This window comes from Oculina patagonica, chromosome 10 (genome assembly GCF_052425735.1).
Source record: "Oculina patagonica isolate OP01 chromosome 10, crgOcupat, whole genome shotgun sequence".
Classification (NCBI taxonomy): Eukaryota; Metazoa; Cnidaria; class Anthozoa; order Scleractinia; family Oculinidae; genus Oculina; species Oculina patagonica.
Genome location: NC_135767.1, coordinates 17188176 through 17200840, shown reverse-complemented (window position 1 = coordinate 17200840; position 12665 = coordinate 17188176). Strand labels below are relative to the sequence as shown.

Genomic DNA, 12665 nt, shown 5'->3' with positions numbered 1-12665 from the left:
TTTTTTTTCTACTATTCAATGCCTTTTATTATATGTGGCGGTAATTAAGGTCCCAATAAAAATCGTTATTAGTAATTTCTTCGAAATAGAATTTGTGATAAAAATTAGTCGTATAATGTCACAGCTTCTCGACCTGTCCGATGCTATTTTTGAAGTGCGAAAACAGATAACAAATTAACATAACTAAATGCGGAACTAACAGCTTAAAATATGGTTAACACAGATAAGAATTTAGCGAACGTTAGCCAAGTCATGGGGCGAAGTCTGTTTCCTTAAAATTCTGAATCATTCAATTTTGTTCCATATGTTTCGTGATTTTTACCAATAAAATGCATTTGTTTTTTTTACGATTGTCCGATTGTTCGAAACACTTGATTAGTTCGTCAATAAAAACACGTCCAACAATCTATACAAACAACAACTGTCCATATGTCCACAAAACAACCGAAAAGGTCGTGCGAACTTGTTACTAACGAATCGAATAGCCGAATAAAATTGATATCAAGTTCACAAAGTTCAAATAAATAATATTGAAAGCAAAGAGGTGTCAAGAAACAGAACAAATACTACGCTGTACAGTTAAACAAAATAAACAAAAAGATATTACGTAACCTAAAAATGTTCTCAATTATGACAAAATGAAAGTTTAACTAGCGAGTTAAAAAAACATTTTCAGCTAGTTAACTCATTTTTTATCGATAATGAGACTTCTAAGTGCACTATGCCGTGTGTTTTGATAGTATTCTTTTTTGTATGGGTCTCCGCTTGCAACGATAGTGAAAACATAATTCCGTAAACAATAGAAAAAGGTTCATGTTTTTTTTTCATGGACTAGTACACATGACAACAGCTGAGCTTGAATGTATTTCTAGCTAAGTGTCGTGCTGTTAACTAAATACCTGACCAACAGGCAATGCTCACGATTAAGGGAACGCTTACAAAAAAGCTAAAACAAATGCAAACCGATATACAGGTAGGTACAGGTCAAAGTATTGCTCTCAGTCAATATGTGATAAACGAATAGGGGATTAAACTTTTAAAGGTTTTCTTGTAACGAAATCTTTTACAGGGTTTTAGTATGTTCAATAGGTCGAGAACTTGAAGCATTAACTGACTTGATTCACTCCGGCAAACAAGAAAACATTCCCCGCTTTCTTATGTATATTTGACACGCTTTACTTCATAAGAATCACAACATCATGTGCCGCGACTCCAACGGTGTTCTGTTTGATTGAAGCTGTTTAAGTTGACGGCACCGTGCGTTGTATTTTAACACGATCTTTCCCATTAGGGTTAAAAGTGATATGAAGGCCTTTCTTGTCTTTTGCATCTCGCTTTACCTTGTCGAAGGTATGTCATAATTTAAGCTTTGTTTAGTCAATCCAATTGTGCATGGCTTCTTTAAGTCTTTCGTTTTGCAATCTTGACGTGGTCAAACCATTGAATCAACTCTTTATTTCAAGTTCGGAATAAGTAAGAATAAGACAGGATGCCAACTTTGGAAAGTCTGTTTTCATGTACCTAGTTGGTTAATTTCGTAAAAACTTATACATGTATGCTGAACAACAATAACAAATAAGTTTGGACAACAACTGTTATATTACGTAGGAGTTAATGAAGCGTCTTAAATGTTGAAAACGATCACAATTGCTATTCAATACAGCGCATTTTTTGCCTAATACTTAAGCGTTTTAGATGGTATATGGTACTAATTAAGCTCACAGAATGTAGTTTCCGGAGTTGCTTCCAGTTCACAATTTGCAGTCATTACACGGAGTTTATGCATGATAGGTTCAGAGAGATTCAATTTTCACATTGTTTTTAGACTTTGTAATCCGTTGGCTTTTTCATAAACATTGCTTTAATTCGTGGAAATTGTGCTGTGTATTTAAATTGTTGAGGGTACTGTTTTTGTGAATGAGTCTGCCGTTCTACTTAAATGAACTTGATGTTTTTTTATGGACTATTACACATGACACCAGCCGAGCTTATTGTATTCCTTACTAAGTGTCGTGCAGTTAACGAAACATTTCATTTGAAATATTTGCATGCTTTTGCGGTCAGGGGGCTGTAAATGACAAAAGTCCAAATAAAACGATAGTGTTTTCAAATGTAGCATAATGACTATTTCAATTAAGGGCAGACTGTTTCTAGACTGCTTATATTTTACTCTAATGCATCCAAAATTCAATTACTCCATTCTTTCTCAGTGTTCGAGAATTTAATTAGTGTTTTGTGCCTCAAAAAAATCAACCACGCAAATTGTGGGGGGTGGGGGGAGAAAGGGTCACTTATGAAATATTTTTTTTACGGGAAGGCTCTGTCCCGAGCTACAAACCGTTTATCTTTTATAACTTATACGTTTAACCCTTTTATACAGCCTGTGTTTCGTTGTTTCGTTGTGCATTATTGACAAGGTCGAAGCATTAAATCATCTCTTCACGAGCGAGTGTCTTTGTGTTATACAGGATGTCAGCTTTAGAAAGTCTCTTTCTTTGTACCTAGTAGACATTTTTTACACACTGTTTTGCCTTATAAAGGCTTTGATTTGCAGTAATTTAGCTTACAGAATGCTGTTAGCGCTGTTGTTGTTGTTTCCAGTTTTTAATCATCTGAAGTTCGAAGTCAAAATTTGCAGTCATTTCGAAGGGCGGTGAACCATCCTTCTAGACAGGTCCGTTTTGCAGTATTTGAGCTAAATTTCAGGGGTACAATACAATGCAGATTAAGGGATCCTCGAAAGGTTATTTCATCTTTGATTTTCAATACTTCAAAAAATAAGTAAAATCACAAAGAAATTACATGAGTTCTATACACAATAAAACATTATCCTAAATTGTACTAAGTTCACTCCTAGCGAGTCTTGCAAAAACTCCTAATTTAAATGTTTTGAAATGCTTTGTTTTTTCATTTAAAATGACATATATTCTTGCAGCGTGGTAAAAAAATGATCGTCGTACGGCGAAACAGAGGTTTTAAGTTCTTACATTATCTTGATCTAAAACCATAAACATCTGATCCGAGAGACAACTTATCTCGTTGTCTAAAATTCTTCTGGGACGCCTTTTCGAAGTCTCCATTTTCTTTTTGAGGCTAAGAAATGTCGGGTTCACAGAAAAGATATCAATCTTGCCCTCTCGCAAAGTCTTGAATTTACCATTTCAAGCGTAATAAATTTTGATAGATGAAATTTGCACATTGTTGACTTCATGATACGTTGGCTCTCTCATGAACATTGCTTTATTTATTTGGACTTGTTAGTGTACTATATACTGGTTGATAATACTTTGTTTGTGCTGTAGTTTGCGTGTATAACGATAAAGAAAACATAACCCCGTATTTTGTTGAAAGAACTCCCGAGGGGAGGGGGGGGGGGGAGGGGGGGGGGGAGTTGAGCACTCCCATATATGAGCTATATAGGTATTTGCTGCCTCGAAGGGTGTGGTTTTCAAGCAGTTTAGTCTGGGATAGTGTATAGAAATCAGAGAGTTTTGGTTTAGAATAGACTATCATTTACTGAAAAAAGACCAGTGGTATGATTTATTAAAGGGGCTATGTCACGCAATTTTAGGCAATTTCGACACTGACCAACCGGTCATAGAATTAACTGAAATATCACAATAACATCTTAAAACTGTAAAATAACTCAAACGAAACAAAAAAAGGCTAAAAAGGGGCATGGATGGACAAAATTCGAGAAGATTAAAACGGATTGCGTTCGGGTAAACTTAAAAAAAAAACGTCGGCTTGACGTTTTACAAGTTTATCTCATTTTGTATGAAAGCGTCGTTTACAGTTCTTGAAAACCATCCTTGTTTGTTATGTGGCCGTGATTTTTCCAATAAATGACTTTGCTTTGCCAGGTTGAAGTTTACAGCTCTTAATTAACGAAAATAAATAGAATTTCCTAAATACTGTGACCTAGCCCTTTTATGTTCAGAGTAGGAATTGAAGCTCGAAAGAGAAAGAGGCTGATGTTTGACAGCGGCTCGAAAAATGCACATTTTTCTCATTTTCCAGGCGCTTCGGCGGGCCCGAAGGAGCAAAATATTTAATGGTTCCTAACGCGGCCAGAAAGTGATTTTGAATCAAACCGAAACTGTCTCAGTTCTAGCCTTGGTAAAGTCTTTCAGTTGCGAGAGTTTCAAGCCAAATTATTTTTGACGCGAATTTGAGTGGGTGTTTTTCAGAAAGACAGCCTCTTAAACACTAAAACAAACACTACGTCAATTTGTCGTTTTCCTTAAAATCTTTACCTCAATTTAATTTTAATTAGAGCAACGGACAGGTTACGTATTTCACAGTCATTTTCTACTCTTATCATAAGAATCGGTTAGAGTTTCTGCCGAAATAAGTTTAATTTGCACTTTGTTTTGTATTCTGAAGTGCCTAAAAATCAGTAAAATAATATATAGATTTAGGCAAGCCTAAAAGCGGAGCTCCCCAGTTATTTCCCCTCTATAATTTTTTAGACTGATTTTTATATTCATGTTATTTTCTTTATATATGATATCAAGAGAGGATGATGATATGTATCCCTTTTCACCATGAACAACACCAAATAAGAGTTAAAAAATTGATCAATCAAGAATATCATTAGTAGTCTATGCATAACCTTCTAAAGATATACTCGCAACTCTCAAAGTTAACCAAGAACAAAGAAAGGTTTGCTCTTGAAAATATCCATACCCTCATCATAACTGGTATGTTACAGCTGCACATAGCATACAACTGGTTCCCCTCCCCCCCAAATAGGGGGTCTATACGATGGAATGGTGACGATGACAGTCTTATTATTGCCTAAAACCAAAAATAACAGCTTTCTGCTAGCAAACTGGAGTAAAAGGTAGTGGCAAGCAAAATATTGACATTCTGTCATTCTGCCAAATAGGGTCCCCCAAAACGATAACACCTTTTTTTCTTTATTTGAGTCCCTTTGCCCTTTGCTTAATTACATGTAAACTTAGCAAAAATTCTGGAGAGGCATAAATACTGTTTGTTAGTTCTAAACTCAGGTATAGATTGCTTGGCAAAAATTTTACCATGCCATTTTACCATGCATTAAGAGATTGATGAAATGTGTATCTCATTATCATAATTACTGTTCTTTGTAGTGTGGGCACTGGGAATTAAATGTTTAGGTAGCAGGATGATTTTTTATGTACATGATTGTACCTTGTCTGGCTTTATTTCATTAACTTTAAAATTACTCCTGTCCTTATAAATAAATTCTACTCTAATTCTATTCTACACACAGTACATGTACATAAGTGTTATTTGTACATGCAATGAAGAATATATAAATATAATAATCTGATTGTTCATTTTTCTCTTTCTGTGTCTGCAACTCTGTGGAAATTCTGCTACTCGTGTTGACCCTGAAAAAGGCAAAAAAGACATAAGATTTGTTGATGATCATTCAATGGCATCAAATGAATGTTTATAATTTTAAATTAGCTTAAATTAAATTCCTCAATAAAACCACGATTTTAATGAAACATAAACTTACCAAGCAGTTGAAACACCTATCATTTCTTAAACCCCAAAATTTTACACTTAAAAAACAAGTTTCATGCACTGATGTAGATTCACAAAAACTAAACTCTGTCACAGAGCATTTAGAGAAATAAAGGTATATATAAACTGACACTAATCTAATGCTTACCTTCATCATCACAGACATTAACTGCACCCCTTGAATTCCTGTTTTCCCTCACTAAAAACAAAATGTACACCATATCAAAAACCCATAAAAGGTATGGAAATCCTAATATAGCAAGTTTTAGAAATGCAACAGATTTGCTTATATAAAATTAATGATAAACTCAAACTGCCTCTTACAACCTCCATAAATACCTGTCACTCAATTAACCTCATAAACCTTGATGTACATTTAAATGTACATGTATTTTAAATTTGCTTTAAATGATATTCTCCTCATTGCAGACTAGCCTGCGAACGCAGACGTATTTCCGCCTGTCGTTTCTCTCCGCCGAAAAATAGCGTCTGCGAACCCGAGCCACAAAACGATTTCCGTGACGTCAAAATTTTAAGCCAATCAGAGTTAAGCTCAGAAAAGTCCAGAAGTGCCACGCGTGTAGCCTGCGAGAGTATCGCGCGATTGCGTGGGGAAAACAATGGCGGACAATGGCGGGTTAGAAATGGAAGTTGCGCTGGGGAAAGTTTGTGAAGTGTTCGGGTTCAATAAGTTAAATGAACATCAGATAGACGCCTTAAATTACGTTGTGAAAGAGAAGAAAGACATTTTCGTTAATCTTCCAACTGGATATGGAAAGTCGATTGTATTTCAAGCGTTGCCTGTTTTGTATGCTTCTCTCGAAGCAAACAGTGAGAACAACATTGTGATCGTCGTTTCTCCTCTTGTGAGTTTGATGAAGGACCAAGTGAGCCTTTTATCGTCCCTTGGTATAAGTGCGATATCACTGAATAGCGACACATTGGAGACTGAGAGAGGTAATATCGAAAACGGCCGCTATTCGATCGTTTACGGATCACCAGAAACCTGGCTCGGTGACACAAGATGGCGAAAGATGCTTAAAAGTGACACGTATCAAAAATCGGTTCGAGCCATTGCTGTCGACGAAGCCCACGTTATTTGTCACTGGTAAGTTTTTGTTTTATTTTTTAATTTTTCAGGTTTCTGAAAAAGACAATAAGAATGATTATTTTTTGAAAAATAAACTAGTGAGCAGTACTCTGCGTTGAAACGAACAAGTTGTCACTTTCACTGTTGAAACGAACAAGTTATCACTTTCACTGTTGAAACGAACATGTTATTAGTTTCACGGACCATGGAGCACGAACTACTGCAGAGATTTTTCTATGTTTTTGTAATAACTTCGGTTGAAGTTCAAACCAAATCACACTGTTAACACAAATGCTAATTTCTAGACGATTTCTATAATTCAGTTGAGCGGAAAGGAAATATCTCATATCACCTTCACTTGCCAGAAATGCATGGCACGTTTTCTCAAGTCTTACTCCATTTCTGCCCTTGCCTTTGTTTGCTGCTAGGGTTCAGAAAGCAATGCGGCCGTCTGATTTTGTTTTCACGTTTGATTACGTTGTTAAGTTGTGACTAAGCTGGCGAACAGGGACCATAACAACCAAGATAGTACTCAAGCTCTCGTAGGCTAGATCAGTAACACTTCTTTGCTAAGGTTTATATAATAAGCTTATATTGTCTCAGTACAGTGAAGTGTGAACTTTATCAAGCACAACCCATTTATTTAGTACTTTTTACTTCCCAAATCTGAAAGAATAATACGAAGGAATGAACATTTGGTAAAATATTTATTTAACACACTTGCAGTTTATGTTGGGTTTTTTTTAATCGCACGAGTCGATTATAGCACTTAGTGCGACAAATTGCCAGCTTTTGGTGGTCCACGTACACAGACAAATCTACGTTTGTTGCATGCTTCACCAGTGCAGGAATGTCCAAAGCGCTTTTTCCGAATACATTAACCTTCTCATTTCTAACTGCAAAGGTTTTTCTACAAAGAACGCAACTTTCAGCATCATTTGAAACCTTTTTCGGAGTTTCATCCATGGTTGATTGTTTCATATGCCATAGCGGGAAATCTCGCCTGTTGCTCGATGTTCCCGCCAAATGTATTTGCGAGGGAGCCGCGCGCGGAGTATTGGAGTCTCATTCTATCGCCGCATCTGATTGGCCGAAGAAAAAACAAAAGATTTGACGTCACGGAAATCGTTTTGTGGCTCGGGTTCGCAGACGCTATTTTTCGGCGGAGAGAAACGACAGGCGGAAATACGTCTGCGTTCGCAGGCTAATTGCAGACGGGCCCTTTTTAAACTTTTTTTGATCTTGTAGTGTAACTGGAAATTTGCTCTTTCCAACGTTTTAAAGTGCTGTGTTCCTCCTACTGCGGTGATTTAATTACAGGATAAACAAATTTATCGCAGTAGATGCTATCTACTTTGAATACAACTCGTGTTGACAAAACGAATTTCAATAAGGTTGTATGCCCTTGTTCTGCTGTCATACCGGTTACACGAACGACTGAGTGCTATTACATTGATAAATAACAGAAACTTTTCTAATCTGTTAAAAAAGGAACATCAATAAGCGCTTACCTTGGTTTCGTAAAGGGATTTTGTCTTTGACCGTCTTTGCTTTAAACTCAACAAGTAGCTTGGAAGATTTACGTCCATTTCGATCGGTCACAATCTGTTTTTCTTTGGCTGCTATCCCGGGATAAACGAGGAATACATCCAGAAATAATTTATCTGTAATAAACTGTCGTGTGCTTTTCAATTGCGGAGACTCTCGGTGATCGTGAACTCATTCGTACGCTTGGTAAATCGGCATGTTGTGAGTTTGTTTCCTGCCTTTTGACTCTGAACCATATTCAAAATTCTGCTGTTAACCTTGCTGTTTCACGAAAGCTTAGGTATAAACCAGAATGGCCACAAGTTCCTTTGTGAAATTCTGTTCGCCACAAGTTCAAAATAAGCTTGATAAGCTTATAAATTTCATTTAGCCGAGCCGACAGCAACCAGCGCACTTCCCCAATTTCACTTTTCGCTTCATGTAATTCAAGAGCAAATGACCACAGAAAAGTACTTGCGCCCGCGATTCAATGGTGAAAGTCACTTGGTCAGCGGTCAACTTCCAAAAACATTCGACCTCGATGTGTTCTATATCTGAGCCCGCGATATAGTCATGTGATACTGGTCAGCGGAAAGCTTGTTTTGACAGCTGTCAATTCACTATAACATTGATGCCCAATAACAAAATGTAAGTCGTTGGACAGCCGTTGACATCACAAGAGGATGGCATGCATTGTCTCCCCTCTGGTCAGGATTGCATTGGCACTCCCCTCCCCCCTCCCCGAGAGTCTGTACGGACGTTCGCTCGTACGCTGACGTCATAACCAAGTTTTTTCGGCTCGATGTCTTACCAAAATTCTAAGGAATGGGGCTACGCTCTGGGAGCTCCGCTATTAATTATTAACATGGTAAAATAAATATTCAATCGACCTCGATAACTCGAAACCCCGAACTGTTTTTCGTTTCCCTTCAGTGTTCGAGTTACCCGGTTCTACTGTAACTGTATGGAAACTGTTGGAAAACCCATTGTCATTTTGGAATATTCCTTGGTTCTCGAGTTATCATTGGAAATCTTTGAGTAACATTTTGCCAGAATACGGCTTGTTCTTACCTAAAGATTTTTTTCTGTTTTATTTTTCTCTATCCTTTTAGCCTTGGCCATCCCCTGCAACTTTCCGTGTCTTTTAGTATCACTGACAAGTGAAATAGTAGCTTTGGATTTCAAGGCGCCCTCACTCCATCACATCATTGGGGGCTTATCAAGAGCTGTCGCTATAGATGTCCATTACAGCCTGGGCTACATATTTTGGAGTGATGTGACAGAACTAAACGTTAAGCGAGCTAACATCGACGGATCAAGTATTACAATCATACACAATAACATAGGAGTTTGTGAAGGATTGGCAGTGGAATGGAACACATCACAGTTGTACTGGACTGATAAAACAAATGATATAATATCGGTATCAGACTTTGAGGGCAATAACAAACGTATTCTGGTTTCTTCAAATCTCAATGAGCCAAGAGGAATTGTTATTGACCACAACAGTGGGTAAGTTTAGGAAAGAGAAAAATGCTGATTTAACTTAGAGAGGTTCATTTTCTTTGCTTTCGGTGGATTTTGACTGCCCTGACTCATGAGGTTTATAACAAATCTCTGACAAACAGTATGGTTTCACCACATTCTTGTCCCCAAAGCTGCTTTTCCCTCTCAGACGGCAAAGCCTCGGGCACGAGGAAAAAGTGGCTCTAGGGACACATGACTTCATTGGCTTGATATTCACAAAGGAAATTTAAATGTAGCAAATCAAATCAACCGTTTTAAATTCTTTTGTTGTAGGAGATTTTAAAACGGTTGATTTGATTGGCTAGATTTATATTCTCCTTGAAAAAAAAATCTAGCCAATCAAATCATGTGTCCCAAGACCCACTTCTTTCTCGTGCGCCAGGCTCTGCCGGCTAAGATGAACAAGCGGCACAGGGGACGAGAATGGGCTTCACCAATACTGAATATTGTCTCCAATAATCACCTTACCTTAAATTACCTTACCCTATTTATCTTAGTCTGGAGCAGGAGCTTTATTCGAGGATAAGTTAAAAAAAATAGAAAGGGAGAGCAAAATACATGCAGGCTCATAATTTGTTGACTGTGCAATTACTCACTCAACAGATTAATGTTCTGGACCGCCTCGGGACAAACTCCCAAGATAGAGAGAGCCACTTTATCGGGCACGCAACGTGTTGCCATAGTAATGTCCAATCTTCAGTTTCCAGCTGGGATTGACCTTGACAGACGAAACAGACTTGTCTTCTGGGTGGATGGAGGACTAGAAAGAATAGAAGTTGCAGATTACAATGGTAACAACAGGAAACTAATCTTTAAACCATCAGATAGTTTGCAGTTTTTTGGAGCAACCTTCCTTTCTTCGTCTTTATTCGTCTCTGAATGGACTAGAAAAGGAGTCTGGGAAGTCGTCAACGCCTCCAGTGCAAATGTCAATAGTATTAGTGGTTTATTATTCAATGGCTACGATAACGTCATGGGAATCGTAGCTTACGACAGTTCCCGGCAAGTACTAGGTAAGACAAAGCAATCTACAATCTAGCACTAAAAGTTATACACTGTAATCTAGCTGACTCAAAGACCTAACTCAATTTCTAAATCAATTCAAATTCGAAATGAAAACTTCAATGAAACGGATAAGTCCCCAGGGCTACTGAGTACAGTTTCTGCGCGCTCTTTAGATTTAGTGCTAATGCGAGTCCGAGCGCACGCACTCAAGGCTTTGAGAATAGCAAAATCTAAATGCTGCGCGATCGGGCGTTTTTTTTTTGTCCTATCAAAAGAAGAAATTTTGCATGGTTGTACTTTAGAAAGCAAGATTACAAAAACTCTGGAATTTAACAAAGGGATTTTGAAACATTCCAGGACAATACGTGAAAACATAAAAGAGCGAAAAATTAAAATTCCCTCTGTTAATTCTTTATAACTTCAATGTTATAATATCATGATTTTTCCATGTTTGTTTCATCATTTTGGGTGATTTGAAATAAGCTGTGTTGCCATGGTAATGCTTTATTATGGTCTTAAGTGACATGCAAAAATTACGAATACAGTAGCTTATCTCGTCAGCTGCAACCGTTTGGACGTGAGTGCAAAATAAAGGATAGGTTCTATAAAGATCGGAAAACTGTGTTCAGCCACAGTAATGCATCCACTCCCCGCTTGAACGCCCGATAGTTAGATTTGTTTCCGACCTACGTTAATTGAGGGTCCTGAAGGGGTAAAATGGGAGCTGGGATTTGCCCTTTTTTACTGGGAAAATGGGATTTAGGTCACTGGGACTGGGATTCGGAAACAAAAAATGGGAATGGGAAGCGTGTCAGTATATGACTAAACCTTCATATTTTGTGCTCTTTAATGTTATGTTCTTAAAGTCCGGCATTGAATAGTTAAAACACTGAAAACTCTGAAACGAAAGGACCGCACTGCACGAGTTTCCATCAAGTCTCGATCAACTTTCGTGTAAGTAAAGTTACTCAGCGGAACAGCTATGACTGAGCATCGGCACAAACATGACAAATGAAATATTTAATAGAATTGACAGCAAGTTGTTGACAGTCAGGGTAGTGCTTGGTACGGGATATTATTCTCTACAAGACAAACCAACAAATGAAAAGTGATGTCCTCAACAATATTAGTGATAATAACTAGCAGAGCATGATTTTGGATAGTCCAGTCCTTGAACTATCCCTTCTGCGACCCAGCTGCGAAAAGAAAGTCCAGGATAACTTGCATGTGCATGCTTTTAAAAAACAAATCAATAAAAAACGACAGAGACGTGTGGCATTTCTTACATGTAACGTGTGCGCTAGGGTAAAAATAGTTCGCTAAAATAAAAAAAACTCAACTATGCAGCTAAAGCGCGCGATTGCAAGAAAAATTGTCCTAACCTTTGACTAAAGCCGTAATTAAAATAATAGGTACTAAATTGTTGAATTTATCATCTGTGCGCGTGCGTGTCCAAAGGTGCTGTGGCAACCTAGTACCCAGGGCCTCTCTCCTTTTCCTCCCGTGTCGTCGACGAGAGAGACCCTGGTTGACCCTGGTCATGTGACCACCCAAAATCTGGGTGGTAAAAAAATAAGCTGGTAGGGAGGGGTAACAGAGTCTTTTTTCGTCCACGTAACAAATCTACCGTGCCGGGATGAGAGGGTTTAAATAATTGTTCCCACCCGTCAGCAGGTGTTTTGTTTCCAAAAAAAGGAACACCAAAAAGTTCTTCTTTTTATACTCCGTTGACTCGAGTTTATGCCGGGTTTGTGCGAAGGTATGCGACAGTGATCGTAGCAATAATCTGTTCAGTGAAGAAGTGAACGGAATAGCGTTCTTCTTGCCGTGGCTTCACGGAAAGTCACTACTTCGAGGAGATTTCCCTCAGTTTAATAATAGTGTGTAGGCAATTAGTTTTGTATCGCGATTGAACTATTCTTTTTGAAAACTAAGCGGGCAATATTATTTTAGGTTCAAGTTCTTACTACGCGCGAAGAGTTGTACACGAATTTAATTT

The 12665-nt window shown here is 37.8% G+C and overlaps 1 long non-coding RNA gene across 2 annotated transcripts; it reads right to left on the bottom strand.

Annotated features, from left to right (window-relative positions):
- Positions 1-4781: 4781 nt before the first annotated feature.
- Positions 4782-8557, bottom strand: LOC144629248 (uncharacterized). Of its 2 annotated transcripts, none has more exons than XR_013566321.1 (3): positions 5666-5931; positions 5267-5378; positions 4782-5122 (listed from the first exon to the last, which is right to left on the bottom strand). It is a non-coding gene; the product is annotated as an uncharacterized LOC144629248 (long non-coding RNA). The 2 variants fall into 2 exon arrangements; XR_013566322.1 differs by lacking the exon at positions 4782-5122 and adding an exon at positions 8119-8557 and having other exon boundaries at positions 5245-5378; positions 5666-5716.
- Between the last annotated feature and the right edge of the window lie 4108 nt (positions 8558-12665).